Source organism: Poecile atricapillus, chromosome Z (assembly GCF_030490865.1).
Source record: "Poecile atricapillus isolate bPoeAtr1 chromosome Z, bPoeAtr1.hap1, whole genome shotgun sequence".
NCBI classification, from domain to species: Eukaryota; Metazoa; Chordata; class Aves; order Passeriformes; family Paridae; genus Poecile; species Poecile atricapillus.
In genome coordinates this window covers 33,490,608-33,510,571 of record NC_081289.1, presented here as the reverse complement: position 1 = coordinate 33,510,571, position 19,964 = coordinate 33,490,608, and positions in this window count along the sequence as shown.

The window sequence follows — 19,964 nt, the reverse complement described above, 5'->3', positions numbered from 1 at the left end:
AGGGTCACAAAGATGGTTGTGGGATTGGAGCATCTTTCATAAGAGGAAAGCCTGAGGGAGTCAGGAGAGCTCTGCCTGGAGGAGACAAAGCTCAGTGAGATCTTGTGAATGTGTATTATGTACCTGAAGGATGGGAATAAAGAAAATGGAATGAGGCTCTTCTCAGTGGCGTTCAATGAATGGAAAAGAGACAGTGGGCACAAAACATTAAAAATAAGAAAACACTTTTTTGCTACAAGGGCAATTGAACAAGACCAGTTTGCCCAGAAAGGTTGTGGTGACCCTCCATCCTTGAGGGTCTTCAAGGCCTAAATGGACACAGACCTGAGCAACCTATTGTGGTTCACTTTGCTTTGAGCAAAGGCTGGAATTCAGTGAATCCCAAATGCCCTTGACAAACTCAACCATTCTGTGGTTCTGAGATTCTCCCTGATACTCCTATAAGATGCCAACTTTATTTTCCTCATTTTGTAGGACTTCATGGTCTGCTTTTTCACTGCATGCTGGTATGATTTTTTTTGTCATAGGTCACATCCTGAGAACAGTCTACTGAGTGATTTTATTTCTTTCACATCTGTTTATGCTCTTAAATAAAACTTAAATTCTTTTTGATAAAGCTTTATGGTGTTTTTTTGGTCTGAATGTAACTCATTATTCTAGAACTGCTTGCTCAGTGCAATTTTCTGACTTCTCAGTGATATCTCCTTTTGCTTGTATGTGTTGACTGGCTAGGTTTTATGGTATGCTGTGCCTGGACATTTGTATACATAAAGATATCAAAGCTTTACTCTGTTTTAGGTCCTTCAGTCCCACAAGAGTTTCCAAACAAACACTTCACAAAGCACTTTCTGTACATTTGGATAGGAGAAAATAACCCTGTATTACTATTACAATCTAAATAAACCACACCCCTGTATCTGTACTAACATTAATTCATATTAGGAAATCAGAGATTTATCTTACTCTGCCTATGTTGATCTCCTCAGCAGTTTCATTATCCTCTAGACTGTCACCAGTCCCTACCTTCAGTACCAGGGAAGCCCTTCTCAAAGTACTTTAATTTAGTCAGTGCTATTGATCATGTATGAAGTAATTTTCACAATGCAGTCCTTCAGAAATGGGATTGAAAAACTGAAAAAAAAAATTGAAAAAGTTTGGCTCATCCTTGCAAAAATATGTTTCAGAAAGATGACCAGCATAACAATATTTCATCTTCTAATCCCCCTTTCTCCTCCACTCTTTTTTTGGGGGGCAGGGTGGGGATTGGAGGGGAGTGGATACATATGTTCTGCTTGTCTTTTTTGTGCTACAGATGCTTCTGAAAATGTGGGGTTTTCTTAATTTTCCTCCTTAATATAAGCTGACAACTGAGCAAAATGAAGAGGAAGAGCCCTTCTGAGCTGTGACAGCTGATAATTACCTAGCTCTGCATAGGGCTCTCCATAACCCCAGTGTTGTGAGAAGTGTGCTTGATTACAGTGTGTAAGCCCAGCTCGGTGTGAGAGTTCTGCTTTGTTAGGAAAATAGAGCTGCAGTGCTGTTGCTGATCTTATTTCCAACTCCATTTTTGCCCTTGCGTGAAAAGTTAAACTACCTTTATGCTCAAGTAGCTGCCAATCCTTTGTCCTTGGAGAGCTTTAGAGGTAAATGCATGGAGCCAAACAACTGGCAAAATACTTGTAAAAGTAGGTAGGGTGAGGAGAGGATAACCTGGAGGACCAGTAGATTCTTTCCAAAAAAGAAAAAATAATGCTGTGATAGGATTTCTCTGAGGAAATAATAGTGCTTATCATTTGAGTGGGTTTGTTTGTTCAATCCCTGGAGAAAAGAATCCCAACTGAACAAAAAACCAATATCTATCCCACAGGGAAAGAGGTATGATCTTCTGGAATAGACAGTGGCTGAGTACAATGATGATGACCAGAGGCCTTTTAATTTAGAAAAATGGGTACATTGTAGCTCAACAGCCTGGCTCCAGCTAGATGGAGAGAGAACCGTGGCACTCCAAAACACTCTATTAAGGTAAATAGGGATTTGGAGCATGGAGGAGACTTAGATGAAGAGATTGTTTTCACAACAGAGTGATATTTGCCAGGATACATGTTTCTTCTGCCAGAGACCAAATATTTAAATAATAATTGTGTCAATTTCTGATTTGTCAGCATTTTAGAGCACATATAATGATATTTGACAGGCATCTCCTCTCAGCCCTGGCATTGTTTTCAGCACTTCACAGTGAGCATGCAGCCCTGTGAGCAAAATAGAGATTAGTCTTGGACAGGAAAATTACTCATGCAGTTTCAGACCTAACTGCAGGTTTGGAATTATTTATTCTTTCATGGACTCAATGTTCAATCCTTGATGAGTTTATGAGTGTAGCTCCACTGGCATCAAAGAGGTGGTGCAAATTTAAGGATAACTAGAGTGTATGTACACATTGTGATAGAGCAAGGAGATCCATGAGCTAGGACAGTCTGGGACTAGTGCACACTTAGTACAGTGCAGTCAGCAGCAACTAGCTTGATAGTTGAAGGCAGATAATATCCTCCTGAGATCATCTCACTTCCAGAAGTGAAGCACAGATGGCAAGTGAGGGTGGGAAGTAGGAGGAGTGAGTATCTCCCTTCAGGTAATGTCGCTCTCACGCTCAGTTATAAGACAAGTTGCTGCCGCTTTTTGATGGCTGTGGTGTCCTCATGGGGTCAGGTCAGGGTACCACCATGGCTGTCACAGATCCAGCCTGGCTGGCACGCTACTACTAGTGTAGAAACTCCATTAGCTTTTCGGATCTCATGCCTATGTTACACAGACTATGCAGCAAACTAGCTGTTCTGATTTCCTCATCCATGTGTGTCTTCAGCTTCATGTGTGTATTCTAAATGCTGCAGCTCACTTCACAGTGATTTTCTGGATGGTTTCAAAATCTGTAGATATGAAAACCTGAGCCTAGTTATTTCCTCATTTATATCACTAACTTTAAAAAAGCTCCTCACAGCTCTCTCTGCAGACATAAAAGAGACTGCTCTGAATGCCAGAAAGCATGGACTATTTATATGACCATTTATTCCACTCTTAAGTCTTCCTTATAGTGATGGGACTGCTGTGAATTTAGTTAGTGATGTGCTGCAGCATATCAGGCATGACAGAAACAATGAAAGGGGGCTAACAGTTGTTACTATGCCAGCCATCCATATTCCTTCTGGTTACCTGCACTTTTATGGAGCAGTGCTGGTCCTCCCCAACCTGGTGCATTTCCCATGCCTGTATACTCAGTAGCTTCCTCTTTTTTAATGAAGAAAGTTCACCACATCAAACCTATTCATAAAGCTACTCTAAACTGCATAATTCTGCTTAAATGAAGTCACCGGGGAAGGAAGGAATGGTCCATGCTATTACAACAGAGTGAGGCAGTATAACTGGAAATTAGGTAAAACAAGCAAAAAACTCTAACTACAAATAAACATCTAACCTACTTTTAACATTGCACAAAGAAAAATGAGTTTTATTTCCACCAGTGGCTAAGGTTTAAAATGAAAGATCTTTCCTATTATGCTGCTCATGACCTCCTTAGATCTTATCTCAGTCATAGTGCATGGAATGGAGTATTACAGTGTTGGTTCCCAAGGGACGCTTGAGTCTTAGTTACCTTTTAAATTAACTAAACCTTTTGGAAAGATTAAACCATTCCTATGGTATTGTGTTTCATCAGGTCATTTTATTGTTTTAGTTAGCATTTTATGTTTTACTACATTTGATCAATGTTTTCCCTGGATCAGAACATTCATGACAACAGTACCCCACAACAAATTCTTCTCCCCTTTCTTGCCCTAGTACAGCCACTGGCCATGTTGTAAGCAGCACACATGTGGCTCCCAATGTGATGTCTTCTGCCTTATAGTTAAATGTGCTCTTTTCCTAGAACTGAAGATATTTATAATGTAAGGGCTGCTAAAGGTGTCTCAATCAAATCCTTGAAATATTTTAATCTCTTTCTGTACAGTAAATGTAGTGCTACCCTTGATTGCATAATATATTTTATTGGCCCCATGCTCTGGTTCTGAGGCAAGGTTCACTGCTTTGAATCAAGATCAGGCAGGAAAGACATATAGGTTCAATTGGTTTTTAAGGCCATTTTGAGGCTTTTCTGTAGCTTTGCCAAAGCCTGCCTGCCTCATTTATTCCTATAGCATTCTGAGATTTTCTGTGCTGAAGCACGGTCTGCTTTTACTGTCCCTTTCCAACCTGTTCTGCTATTGTTCTATTGCATCTGGGGATCAGCGTGTCACCAGATGAGCAAACTCCTGCTCCTTGCCTGCATCCTCTTTCCCCTTGGACACACCATCCTCTACACAGTGGGCTAAATTTATCTAAGACTTGTTTCTATGAAAGCAGTTTGAGCCATCCTAGATTCTATTTGAATCTAGAATGGCTGAAACTGGTTTCATAGAAATCAGATGTTCCCTTTTTTTACTTTTTTAAAACTTCCTTTTTGAAGCCAGGGTTCAACAGCACGACACTTATGCAACTGCAAATCAACTTCAGTACATACGTTTCTATATCCTCTTGGGATGACAGTGCCTTGTGGACAGAATTATCAAGCTGTGAGAGAAAACTTTCTAAGAGCAGCGTGTCTCTCTGCTTCCAGCTGATAATATTGGGGGGTACTAAACTTGGCACCTTAGGATTTTTTTCCTAGTGTAGGAGCAAGTTGAAATCTGGTGTGCAATTTAAGCATCTGATAAGTCAGCAATTATCTTCATTTGATAGGTAAAGCATTAACAGTGCTAAGGTAGGCAGTTATGTGAGACCCATGGCCACTGGATGCTATATCTAACAGTGGTTGTGCACCACACACAAGTTTATCTCCATTGCAAGCTAGAGAGATACAGGATATTTGTAGCTCTGCTAGTCTGGGTTTGGGAAACGGTCTGGTTGTGGTTAGAGAGGGCAATTTAGCCTGGCAATAAACAGAGAAAAAATCACAATGAGATTTAGTGGACAAAGTTTATGCAGGTAAAAACCAATGGTATCTCAGTCATGTACAAATGAAATGAGAGAGTGTTGAATCAGACTTTTTTATTTTTAACCATGGGACACAGACACTAGAATGTGTATGAGAAATGCAGCAGAATGTGCTATAGCCCAGGAATCTGCAGAAAATCTGCCTTCATATTCTGGATAGAATGTTAAGGTAGGAGAATTAATAGCATTAGCAGTTTCTGACAAGATACACAGCTTTCAGATTTCCTATGTGGGTGGGTGTTAAAGGAAGGTGGATAATGTCAAGATGATTTTCAGTTTTAAAGAGAGCACCCAGAGCTCCAGCAAACAGCTTTTAACAGCTCAAAGAGCTTGCTACTTGCTACAACAGCAGTGTTAAGGCTGGGGAGGAAGAATGGGGAAGGGAAGGGAAGGGAAGGGAAGGGAAGGGAAGGGAAGGGAAGGGAAGGGAAGGGAAGGGAAGGGAAGGGAAGGGAAGGGAAGGGAAGGGAAGGGAAGGGAAGGGAAGGGAAGGGAAGGGAAGGGAAGGGAAGGGAAGGGAAGGGAAGGGAAGGGAAGGGAAGGGAAGGGAAGGGAAGGGAAGGGAAGGGAAGGGAAGGGAAGGGAAGGGAAGGGAAGGGAAGGGAAGGGAAGGGAAGGGAAGGGAAGGGAAGGGAAATATCCTGAAGATTACCATCAGTCTCTCTCTGAGATTCCTGAAATATGAAAGGATGACTTGGTTGATTCAGCTTCACTTGCTGTTGGGAACCTCCTCCCCTGCCCTCCCTCACACCTGATCTCAGCTCTACATTTGAGAGCATGTGTCAAGCACAAGGGAGAAAAGCTGTTGAATATTTTGGTCACAGTCTGTTTCTTTGTAAAAAGTATGAGATATTTTGAAACTGAAGTATGTCTCCTGGAAACACCTTCTCCCTTCCCTTCCCAAACTACATTTACTTTTTTCCTAACATTCATAATCTCAACTCAGGTCAATCTAATTTTAACCATAAAACTAACCCTATTTTATCTTCTTTCCTGCTGTTTGGTAAAGTCCTTCCTTTACAAACACAATTCACATTGCTGTAGCAATTACGGTCTTTTCATCCTCAGCATCAAAACCATGCAGTCAAATATTCTTTTTTTAATGCTGCCACATGGTACGTTATTGTGAACAACAAGAGTATGTCATATTTAGTTACAGTCCTCCCTCTCCAAAGACATCAAATGCTAGTGGGTAAACATTTTAGGTATCAGAGTAAAGAAAACTGCCTTTCAAGAGCAGTTCTTCATGCTGAGGGAGCCAACTCCTTAGATACCCCAGCCTGTGTTCCTGGCTGGCTTGGGGCAGTGCTGTTGGATGCACCCCCATCCCTTCTGCTGATAATAGGCTGAGGAAGGAATACCTAGTGAGTGCAATTTGGTTTGGGATACCTTTAATTTTTTTTTTTTTCATAGCCTGGCAACAGCATGCATGATGAATCTGTGCTGGCACATGTTCCTCTCGCTGCCACCCCCTCTTTGTCTGTTCAATGTCCTTGCCTATTCCCGTCTTAAACTGGGCTGCAGCATCCCATGTACAGCCTCTTCCTTCCTCAGTTTTTGTGTGTTGGAAGTCACCAGGATGATGGGACTTTATTCCTGGCTTGATACTAGATTCAGTATTTCTATAAAAGTGGGTCTTCTAACTAGTCCAGCTCTGGGCCCATTACCACAGATTTTTGTCAGTTACTCTCCACAGTTACAGCATTAAAGTAAGGAAGTGCCATATTTCATGTCTTATTCTCTGGCTGCACTAGCTCATCTATATTTAATCCCTGTTAAAATGGCTTTTTACCCCTAGGAGACTTTAGAAGATCACTCTGTGGTGGATGGGGCCCCCAGACATGCTGCAGAGAAATGTGATAATGTAATGGTGCTCTGTCCTTTCTGCCACTGGCAGTCTGGTGGAAACAGGCTGTTTGAGAGACCCTACAGATATGTGAGTCAAATGTGAAATCTTAGTGATTGCAGACACTACATATGGGCCAGGTTGCAATAAATCAGTAAAACAAGTTCTGGACAAATGCCTCGGGTTGAGTGGTGTTCCTCATCCTCATTTGTTTGTGTCAAAACCAGCAGAAGACTAGGAGGTGGTGCTTGCATTCCCATGGGCCTGAAGCTGGATGAAAACATACAGTGATTGGTGCTAGGTGGGCTCCCTGCACTGTCAGAGAACCCCAGGCACCCTGAAGGGGCCACGTGGCATGTGAGAGGTATCTAGGACTGTGTTGCTGCAGGACAGATGGTAGGTACACCATGCCATTGGGAAGGTTGCTTCACGTCACCATGGTGGCCACTCCAAGCTAGGCAGGGCAGTTTCCCCATGCTGTACCCTGAGGCCCCTGCAGAGCTCCCTGCTGCTCTCACGCCACTCACCGCCCAGGGAAAGCTGCACAGGAAAGCGCTTCCTCTCTGAGCTGCACTGGGTATAAATAGCTTTCGAGGTGAGTGGAAAGGGCTGCTGTCTTGCCAAGAGGCCAGAGCTGGTGGCACAGAGAGGGCTGGCAGGAGTAGCAGCAGCAGGCTTGCCTCTGGACTGTGCCTCTCAAAGCCTCCTCTGTCTCAGCTGGCTCCCTTTGAGCAGTTGCTAGGTAAAGGCAGGTGTGTCAGCTGAAGTAGTGGAAATTTCTATTCATCTTATAAATAGTTGAACAGCCCGACTTGGTGAAATGTGAAACGAGCAAACATCCCATCTTCTCCTCTGAGGGCAGATCGGGATTCAGTCTATAGTGCTGTCATGTCAACTGTGTCAGTGCTGCTTTCATGATGCCAAGGCCCTATAAGTTATTCATGTGAACACAGCAAACAAAGGTTTAGCTTAACCAAGGGATGAACATTCCTCCACCTGGAGCTTTCTCCACAGCTAGATAGAAAAAGTGCAGAGGTCACTTAATCTGTGACAGAAATAGATTGCACCGTCTTTGGGGCAATACAGTTTGCAAGTATAGTAATATGGCTGCAGGCAGGTCTGAGGGCTTCTGGCACAGCATCCTTGGTAGCAAGAGAAAATATCATTAAAATACTCATGTAGCTTGGCTGGCTTGCTTGAAATTTGCTGGGCAAAATTATAAATTTCCCTTCTAATCATGTTTATACCCTAAGCTTTTAGAAGGATTTTTCCTACTGCTAAGCCCTCACGCTTCTTGTCGAACTACTCTGACCCTTGTTCTCTTGTGTATTAAGACAGATCCTCATCAGTGGTTAATACTCCCTATGAGACTGCAGGAGCTTTTCAGGTCTTTCTCAGTGACAGAAGGGTTTCTGCTCTTAAAAAGATGAGACTTTGAGACAGACTGAATTTGAAGCTATATGTCTGTTTGGCAATATATTAAATAGAGTTTATTGTAGGATTTCAATTGCAGTCAATTTTAAAGAAAGGAGCTATCTCTATGATATTGCCTGGAAACAAATGTGTCTTTCATATAACCTCAAAGTATCGACATCATCTAGTGGTTAAAGCAGAGGGCTGTGAATAAAGGTAACATAGATCCTAATTTTGCCCTTTAGCTGGACTGACTTAGTCCATCTGTTCTACATCTTAGATGATCAAATTGCCATGGGGACACTATGAATATCCTGCACTGAAAAGCACGGTGTGCTCATTAGATGAAAAGGAGTCTATAAGAACAAGTTTTTGCTCTCCTTTGTTCCTATTTATTCTTGTTAACCAGGTGGTAGGATAATGCTGATCCATAGCTGATCTGGGCTGCCACCTCCACAAGGAGGTGAAGACACGGCAGTGGCCCTGGGCAGCAGCTACTGCCAGTTATTGCAGTGACAGTGACTAAGTGGCATGGTCTGAAACCAGACCAGCACTTTATTTACCTGTAAAACAAAACATGTCACTTCAGGTGACTGGCTTATTTGTGAATTATCATGCTCTGCTCTCATTTGCCATTGTTCTGTGAAGCTGCTTCTGTAAAGAGGTGTCTTGTGGCAAACCAAAGGAGAGTGCTGTGATGAGAAGCCAAAGGGGGTATGTGAATGAAATCCAAGCCCTATAAGAGCATCTTATGCCTCTCCTGCATTTCTATTTTGTTATACTCACAACTACAGAGAAGGGAAAATTCAGCTTTGTTACGTTGCTCTTAAACCCATGTTTGCCTGTCATCTGATTAAATTCAGGTAAAAAGAAAGCAATCAAAATTAAGAGAGATGACAGTGCTCAGTACAAAGCTGGTGCTTTACCCCTTGGCATGTGATGTAAGCTGTAAGTGAGCCTTGCTACCTTCCTGGGAGATTGGTAAGTAAGCGGAGCAGTCATATTTAGCAGATGTAGGAACAAGAAAGCCTATAGCTACAGCATGAAGGGGGAGGATAAACAATTTATAAGTACTTGTAAGTGATGATGGCACAGCTCTGAGTCGCTGTTCTAATTTACTGCTCACTGCTTGTCTCCCCCGCAAGCCTCAGCCAGCAGATTGCAGGGCCACTGCGTTTTGAGCTCTGTGCAGTCTCAGACACACGCTGAGGGCTATGCTGTATGAAGCACACTTTCATTTTTGAGAGCCTACACGAATAGCCTCACTAAATTCAGTGGGATGTTTTGCATAAATACTCACTCTGTATGGCTTACACTGGATAGTGCTTATGAGGTGAGCCACTTAACCACAAAACTTAGCAAAGGCATAAAAATACAACCGCTTTTTATATAGAGCTACTGTAGATCATTGGCCTCAAAAGTCCTTGTTTTTAACATGATAAATGGCTGGCTCCCAAGCGTAGTCACTACTGTTGTGGGGTGTAATCTGATACAGAATGGTAAACAAAGTTTTATTTGATGTACAGTATTGAAGTCAATTCAGGAATTTAAAACTCCCTCCTCTATCGGTTTAACCAAGCACAGTATTCTACTTTATGCAAATAATTACTGATGTGGCCTTTTCAAATGCAAATGTTAATAAGGTATTGCTTGAAAGTGTTACATGGTCTCAGTTAATTAGGTGCAGGAAGCCATTTCTTGGTCAGATTCCTCATCACCTCAATGGAAAGATAAGGATTTTTTTTAGGAACTGTGTGCAGATCAAAGGCACTCTTTGAACTGCACCTAAGTATTGGTTAGGACTGGGAAATGAATTGTTATGGGAGATATATTTAACCGTGTGTGAATATATATATCTTAGAGCAGGAGAAAGGAAATTGTAGTTTCCTTAGAACTTCAAAGGGAGGAAACTTTATAATGAAAAACTAATATATATCTTCACGTAACACTTCAGATTTTGTGTCTCCTGCCATTGTGTAATCTTGCATCAAAGGATACCTAGGCTAATATTTGAGGGAAGCCATCAGCAAGGAGAACAGCACAAGCTGTGGAGGGAGTGAGGAACAGAGAGCTATCAAAAGGATTTCAGATTGATGAACAAGGGATTGAATAAACTATTTTTTCCCATATTAAACTTTTATTATTTGAAGAACAGCTTTAAGACGTTGTTTAGATATGTTGTGTGACCTGGTTACTGTAAAAGGGTCCATAAATAAATTCACATATTATCAAAGTGAAAGTTTCTGCTGTTTTATTGTCCTTGCACATTATGTGGGATTTGTTTCCCACCTACATTTACAACACTTCTTAGATGCAGTTTCTTTCAAGCAGATGTTGAGAGATACTTTTGGTCATCAAATTTTAAATTAAAAACATTTTTGATCTAGTAGAATTCCTAAAAAATCTGAAAACATCCTAAGATATATATATATGCATTCAGCAAGTACCATGGAGGTGGTAATGAGATCATTCTCAAGGGAGAGGAATGAGGTAGCCAAGGATGTGTATCATCCGTACAATAAAACTGCAATGCAATTTAAGTTTTGAATATCTGATGTCCACAGTAAACCACTTTATGTCACAGATTATTAAAAAAAGATCATTAAAATAGTTTTAAATGAAAAATTCAGTGAGCCAATGGGAAGTTTGAGTGCAGAAAAAAAAGGTAATATTTATTTAAGGGATCCTATGGTAGGGGTTGTTTGCAAAATTTAATTGGCTGTCATCTTTATTTTGCATTTTACTCCAGCTCTTCCAATGGCTATTTATTTTGTTGTTCAAAATCTGTAAAAGCAGCTTAAGATGCATGTAAGTACTCAGAAATCACTTAGCTGATAAGTAATTTAGGGCTGCTTGAAGTATTGTCCATGAAAGCCAAAGTCAAGTGGAAGCTACATAACACAACAGAGATTTTTTTATTCTGCTGTTCACTTAAATCAAACAAGCACAAAAATCTTATGCAGAGGTAAGTGAGACAATACTCCCCTTCCTACAGGTGCCATTTTGTACATAAAAATGCAGATTTCTCTTACACCATTGAGGCCAAGTTGGTAAGCAGCAGTAGTACTCAAACCTGTTGTCCTATGGATTTCTGTGTTAAAGTTGAGGTCATAGTAAACATCTATTATGAAAACTGAAGTAAGAAATCTCATTTTAACCTTTTCCTCTGTGAGGCTGTCATTGAGTTTCTCAACCTTCAATATGTTTCTGAGAATTTAATAAATTTGGAATATTTTGCCATATGCCAATAAGCAGTGGATTCAGAAATTATTAAAGGAAGTAACAGACATCAGCATCATATAATAGTTATTTATTTCAGCAACCATACAGTAATAGAAAACAAAAAAAATATACTTTGGAGTATTCCCCTCCTGTGTTTCTTCTTGATGTCTGCAAGAAAATCATGCCGTCCAAACTTCACAGACCACTTGTAAAAATTGACTGAGTAGTTAAGCGTACTTAATAAAATTGTTACAGGTATTGGAATGCAAATGCTGCTTTAAAGGAAGATAAAAATATGCTTGATGGTCTTTACCAGACAGAACAGATGAAAGCCAGGCCAGCCCACCAAAGAAGACGGCTATGTTGAAGGTACTGACAGTATGATTGTTAAACTCTAACTTGCCAGTAGTAAGTTGTACTATAAATAAGAATTTTATTCTTATTGGTGTTCCTGCAGTATGTCTTCATCATATTCCATCTACCAGAAGTAAGTGGGACATATTTAGCTTAGAGAGACTAAAGTTAACACTGTTTTCTTGTTACCAGACAAGGAAGAGAGGTACTCACCATTATCAGTACCTTATCCTTCACCACTGGGAATGTGGTGTGGCACCCACCAAGTCCTTGTGGAATGCAGTGAATATTTTGGCACTATACATGTTCATGTTCCTACAAAGGAAAGAAAGGAAGAAAACAGATGGGATGGATTCCTGAAAATGTATATGTGCCATTCAGCTATTTTGCTGTAAAGAAAGCTCAGCGGCTTATGAGAGAAGACTTGCTATTTAAAGCCTTTTTTCTTCTCCCTTCTCTATCTGTGGTGTTACACAGTAAGCCAATATGGCTCGAAGTCACAGAACAGAAGAAAAGGGACTCCATCTGCAGTAGGCAGCAAACTCTGTCTCTTTGAGAAGTGAGTGTTGTAGCAGCCTAACAGGCACTCAATCGTGTAGTTAGGTCTCTACCTGTAAATCTCTGTTTTAAAATATCCTAACAGTAACACTACAAAGCTTTAGAACAAGTCAGTTTTTGATTCTGCCTTCCTTGATTCTATAGGACTCTGTGGAAGGCATCTGTTTAAAGCACTGCTGTCTTGAGGGCTTTTTTTTTTGTGCACAAACCCCATCTGCTCACAGAAGAGTCTGTTATGTCCCCTCAACAGGATTTTATGTTTCTGCCAAGTCTGTAAGAAATTCCTCTTCTGAGTATCTCAGCTGAGTCAGAGGTCCACTGAGATTTATGGCTTAGCATGGACACAGGAAAGACAGAGAAAAGGGATATTGTGTACTGCTGTACTGCTGCTTTCAAACTAGCCAGATCATTTCTAGAAACTGGGACAAGTCAGGCCAGGCATTAATAAAGCTCGGAGCTGTATCACATCATCCTTTAGGAGCCCCTAGTTCTTCTGCTGAGCAGCTGCAAGGGGACTCAGATCAAAAGGAATGAACATTTGTGTGCTACAAGGAGGAGGGCAAGCTGCGCTCCACCAAGACACAGCTGTCCATGCTAAAGAGGATTCTAGTTTTGAGAAAGCTGTTTCCTTTGAATTGCTTAGGTCCTGACATTATTGTTCCAAAGGTTTAGAGGATGCCTTGGATGGCTTTAGATATGAGAGGCCAGCTCTTTGGTGCCCTGAAGGAGAAGGAGGTGAAGCACTCAATCCTTTCGACTGAAAATTTCTAAGCGCTCACTGATAACAGTAAAGGGCCATGGAAATGGCTGATTGCTTTGGCACCAAACATCAATGTTATTGATATAAAGAGAACAGAGCCTTCTCCAAATTTTCTTCCTCCCTGACTGCATAAAAATTTTATAGCTGAAGGCTATATGCTAAAAACACTTAATGTGTCTTAAATACACCCAGGGCTACAGAATTTACTTACATTTGAAGCAAGATATAACTCATCAAAAGTCCTATCAAAGGATGGACAAATATATCACTAGGTGAACTGAGTATGTTGCTTTTGGCTAGTATATGTTCAAGTCAGCTAGTCATAGGTGACAATCTAGTTCTCAGGATGTCCTTGGGGTATGGTTGAGATATACCACATACTATATTCTTATTGGTGGTCCAATCTAAAGGTGAAAATCTGTATGTTCATCATTCAGAATAGCAGCCATTCTCTAACCGTTATAACTCTTATATCATGGGGCTGGGTCAGATGGCTCTCCAGACTATGTAAAGAGACCAATTTGGGAACAACATTGAGGACTTTATGCACAGAATTCTGGAGCTTGGTGAAAAGAAAATTATCCCCTTCAGTTTTATGTCATCTTCCATACTGAATCATAAGGAATGAAAAAATAGTGCCACAAGGTCAATTGCTGATATAGTTATTTAAAAGCAAGTATATCCTATGAGTTATAGTCTTTCAATTGCATCAGATCTTGTTTTTAAGCAGTTGCACACTGAATACTCTTATGCCTGTTGAACTCTGTACCTGGTCTGTCTTCTGGAGAACATTCAAAACATAAAAAAATTATCAGTACTTTTGGTAGGCTAATGAAATTAATGTTGATCCTTGATGTCTTAATTGATTTTGACTTATTTCACAAATCATTTTACAGAAGAGTGTGCGCAATGAAAAATAACACATACATTTCTTAAAATATCCTGCTTTATACAGTTAATATGGAATGTTGCAGGAAAAAATAAACTAAGCTGGTGTAAGTCCACCTACTGTTTTCAAGGAGTGGAGTAAAACTCAAGGGTAAACTGATGAGGGAAGACCCTTCAACCACATGGCAAAGCTGGATTACTCCTATTAACGGTAATATTTTTTTCCATGCCAGAATTGACACGATTGATAAAACCATTTGGTCTTTTCAGAGAGAGCACTTGCAGTAGGAAAAATTACTAAATAATAAACAGATGACTAGAAATAGCATTTTCTCCATTCCTGCTCCCTGTATTTTATCTATGTGATGCTAGCAAGCTCTAGCTCCTCTGTTGATGAAAATAAAATAATGCTGTAAAAAAATAAAATAAAAATAACAAAAAAAATTTATATCCTGGCATTAGATTTCCTTCCTGTTATTTTCCTAAATGTTTCTCCCCTCTCCTTTATAGGTGTACACAATGAACCTTTAAAAATGTGGAGCTGCCTTCAAAATTGCTGTCGTCATCCAGATCAATTTGGAACAAAGTCCTGTCTCCCAATCTATTCTAATTTCAATGTACACAATCTGCTGGCTGGCTGCCATCATGGAGCTCAGGAAATGATAAATACCAATTTAGTCAGAGACACACAGATTTCGCTGGGATGGTGGGCTAGGGCTGCTTTAATATTCCCAAAGTTACTGCATGTTTGCACATTCACTAACGTCACTTAGTGTGATATTTAGAAGCTGGAAAGGACAGAAGTTGCACATGCTCTTTTGAAGACCAAAGGCTGAAGCTCAGAATCTTGTTTGTCTGCTCTGAGCTGATAGCCTTCCACCTCTAATAACTGTACATAACATGAATAGAAAATTAGGCTGGACTAATCTAATTTGAAACAAGCTGGCCACAGCCAGCTACTGTGAATCTCAAAGGTCTTATGAACTGGTTATGATCAGTATTTGACATTTCTACTGGGTACTAAATGTTGCTCTCACTTGCTATAAAGTGAAGCACACTGTGCAAGGAAAATGGGCTGTATGCATTGATTTCTATGCTTATTGGGTTGGTGGCTTGTTGGTCTTTTTTTCCTGAATTTATACAGAGATGTGGCTTTCTTTGTGCATCTGGGATATTTCTGGAAAAGGGATGAATTAATAGCTTTGGATGACTTTTCCATGTAATTAATTTTTATATCCTTCTCCCCAATTATTTGAGGACTGGATCTTTTGCAAAGGCTGAATCTAATGTCAGGGTAAATAGTTTCCAAAGTGGTTTGAATTTTTTTGGTGCTTCACTTGCTGGTAAGTTACGTAAACATCAGTTTTAACAAACCCTGAATAAAAGCTGGAAGTCTGCAATGCAGGCAACCCTAAAAAAAATGGAATGAGGTTAAGAGAGAAGCTCAGATTTTTCATTTACATTAGCAAGTCATTGAAAGAGCAAAATACTCAGTTAAAGAGCTTTATGAATATTTAACTAATACTGTAGACAAGAAACATCTCTGGAAGAAACTCAGAGCCTTCTACTGTGTAAAAAACACATTCTTGTTTTCACCAGCATTAAATACAAACGTATGCTTTGACTATATGAATGACATATAGACTGGAATCTTTGCTGTTCTGAGTTTCTTTGTCATGAGTGGACATTACAAAGGAGTCTGCCATGACCCTTATCTCAGTTTCTGAGTGGAAGTCCAAGTGATGCAGTTCCCTCATAAGAGGGTGGAAACGTGTAGTCATTGTCTCAGAGACACAATTAAAATAGGGGAAAAACAAAATAAGGGACACAAGTGCACAGCTTGCTCTGTGTCAGTGCTGGCTGGATGAAGGGATTTGTGTTGGGGTCATTACAGTTAGAGATCTACAAGGCAATATCTGCAGGTGAGGCTGTTTGTCTTAAATTTTTTTTTTAGACAAGATGACCTGAATCACTCCTAAAGTGTCTTTATCTCTTGAGGAAAGCACAGGAACAGTTGTTCAGGCATATACACCTGTATAGGTGTCTACCTGATAGACATGTAAAGACAATAAAATAAATCCTATATCTGTTTCCTGTTATAAAATACTTTAAAAATTCTTGATTTGGTACTTAAATTGTTTAACTAAATATTTTTACGGGCAGATAGAGAAGTTTTAGTTTCAAACTTCCTAACAAAATATTACTAAAATGGGTTTGCTTTTTGAAAAGTTAATATTTAATAAAATTGTGACTCTGATTGTAATGTGCCAGTTTGGACTCAAAACAAGTTCCTAATGTTTTAAACAAAGGATATGGGCTTCATAAACATTCTTAAATTAATTGACTTGAGAATACAGAAAAAATAGACAGACTAAAGCAGAAAAGAAATCACTTCTAAGTGTCCTTTCATGTTTCTATTGAGATAACAAGTGTTTTCAAGTAAAGAATTGCTAAAGATATGACTTGGTAAAGAATCTTACTTGATAATTAATACTAACATGTTTTACATTTACGTCTCAATTTCTTTCATACGATATTCTTTCAGTATCTCATGGACTAATTGGTATGAACCTGGTTGGAAACATCTGCTTAGCTTGGGCATCCTTATCTCCAGCTCCATCCTTTCTCAAGGGTCTGCCAGAGTTACTAGTTTCAATCATCAAAATTCACTTGCCACCCATGAAATCTATTTCATATGCCATCTTTTCACTTTTTTGCAATTCAAAGCATGTGGATGAGCATGAGCTTGAAGCGTGCTGAGTAGCAGCATGACCACAACCACTCTACAACATGTGGGATGGCATGCTTGTCAAATCTCAGAGTGACACTTGCGAGCCACTGCAGCCTGGACCTTGGCCTAGGCCCAAATATATTGAGTGTAAATAATTGCCCATTAAGTTTTACAAAGTATTAATTTGCAATAGTAATGACACAAACAAATGGTAATTTGCTTTGTAGAGTGTCTGTACTCCTTAATAAATTAATCTCCAAAATGTTGTGCTGCACTATATTTTCTGGTTCTATCCATTTTTTTTTTCTTTTTGTAATGAATAATCACAAGGGCACAGAGTATTGACAATTATAACCATTAGAGAATAACAGAAGGAGGAGAAGTTGTACTTATCTCAGAGAAAAGGAAATGTATTTTGAGAATGAAGTAGCCAAGACACAATGAGTTAGGTTTAACCCTCAGATGTATCTATACAAGGATGTTTGTCCTTCCTAAGTTCTGGTCTGTGTTGTTGAATCCTTTCTGTAGTAATATGGTTAAATTCCAAGGTTATCTTATTTTTTTCTTCCTCTTCAATATAGACATGAAAATTTCCTTGAATGTTATGTTCTCCAACGTCAGCAAAACATTGTTTTCTTTCTGTGATCTGAGAAGGAAAACATTCCTGGCCCTTAAAAAATGTATTGTCTACTCAATGGATTTGCAAAAGAAGCCCAGTGAAATCTGTGTGGACTAGAAGAGTTGTTATGCATCAAAGCTATTTAGAACACAATCCAAGTCAATAATAACATTTTTTTTAGATACACAAAAGTACATGTGAATAGAAGGAGCTATTCAATACAGGCACTTACAGGAAGATTACTTCAATTTACACATTGATCACTGGTAGAGATAACACATGTGTAGCTGTCCGAGCCTAATGTCTTTGGTATAGGTCTCCATCCTGGCATGAATTAAACCACACCATGTTTTGCTGTTCCCTGTTCATTCTGTTGAGAGGGAGCCTAGGGAATTTCTGACTAAATTGTACAAATATATAAAACTTGGTAGCACTAATTCCAATTTACAATGGGAGTGGCAGTATGTTTGCTTACTAAATTTCAGGATAAATTTTTCATAGACTTTTCAAATGCTGAATGTAAATTTCAAATCTGCTTGCAGGAGGAGTATTGTAATCCTGCATAGTAAATATGCTTGTAGACATTCACTTAAAAATTGCAGGCATCTGGTGTTTTGGAACATGAGCAAAACTCTGCTAACTCTATGCACCAATAATAAATAACTTTCCTGAGGTATCTGGTTGTTTCCTAGATATGCGTTAAAGAAACAAAGTCTAGCACTTTCCCTCAATTACTTCTGAGTTTGTAATTAAATCCATATGAGAAGAATTGCTTGGTGGATTGGGGTGAATAAAGTGCTAATAAAAACAACTCTAATTTCCTGTCCAGTCCCTGTTTTCCTTCCCTTGTGCACCAGTGGCTATTCCAGGGATCGTTGCCAGATCTGCAGCCATGTCCCCCAGGGCTTTGGTCTTGACACATCTTTCAAAATAAACAGGACAGAGTATGTGGACAAGCAAATCAGTCACAGAGAACCAAGCAAAGTTTCGGAAGCACCACCACGCCCCCGTGGGTCTTGCTTCTTGGAGCCTTGCTATTGCTATGTACTAGGGAATAAGGACACAGTGAAGTAGAGCTTAATTACCACCCTTACTTATTTTGGGAACTCTGACTAAACCCCGAGCTTCATTAAAGTGCAAATTCTGCTGTATACTACTTTAAAGTTATCTTAAACATTTCCATTGCCTTAATGAAGTTGAAATCAAGCCTGTAGATTGGCATCTCAAAGGAAAATGTGGGCACTACAATAAAAATGATGTGGGTGAATCAGTAGGTGTCAGATTGCCGAGTCCATAATGAATAATTATCTGAGCATAATTATTCTATGTGCTGTTTTTCAGGCAAGATGTAAAATTGAGGTCTTTTTGTTTCTTGGTAATTAAAACCACATCTCTTATATGATTGCACCTTACAAAAGAGTCTCTCTTTTGGAGAATATGGTCCGCTAATAGTATCCATGGCTGGAAAAGGAACTATTATACTGATCATTAGAACTGTCTGTCCTATATAATTTTCTCTTCCAGCATCTCTGATACTAATTTTTGAATTTCCATTTCAGTTTATATATATATTTTGTAGAAGAAGCCATTATGTTGTACTTTCTTTGATACATTTTTTTAGTTTTTTGTATATGAACAGGGTTTTGATATTGCTCCTGGATCAGATTTGATATAATTTTGAGTTCAAAAATCAACTGCTGTATTTCAAAAGCAACTGGATGCATTCATGGGATAAAAATACCTGAAAAGTGTTAAAAACAAAGACACAGTTTCTCTTTCAGGAAATCATTGAGTAGTAAACTGGTATTTTTATATTCTTAAATTTTTCCTGCAGTGTATGCTCTTGACCACTGTCAGAACAGTACCCGAGGCTTACATATTTTTTATTTTGTCCAGAATGTCTATGCTTAATTTTCTGTGTAATATATTGTAACTACTGAAAAGAAATTTCCCACCATTAGGATTTCTCACCAAGGCAAGCACGCAAACCTGTTTTTCAAAAAAATATTGAAAATTTAAGTAGATTATTTTCTCTTGAGGCAATGTTACATGGGATATATGTTTTTATAGAAATATTCCTGTTCTATTTTATTACCAAAATAGGAATCTTACCAAAATGTCTTGCACTTTCTGTAAGTTATGGTGGCTTTTTGGACATTATTCCTTGGCCTGCTCTTGGAGCTATTATGGGAAATTGGATGCAGAATAATAGTTTCTCATGTTCCATCCAACTTCTTCAGCATATCCTCTTTTGCATTTGCTAGGTGCCAATGCAATTATTTTGAGTGGAAGAATAACAAAAAACCAAATTTAGATTAGACATAGCTAAAAGCATTTTCATGCATCTATCTCAGAGATAACAGTTAAAGGATACTTCTGTGAAGAGCAGTAAGTCTGTCTAATTAAAACTGGATTACTGACCTCCTGCTCAGGATCAGATTAAAAAATTACCTTAGTGCACAGTGACAAATTCAGATTTTTCTAAAACTTTTCCTGTCATTATTTAGTGATTGTAACCAGTAAGGGCTGCTTTTGGCTTTATCTCTGGCTG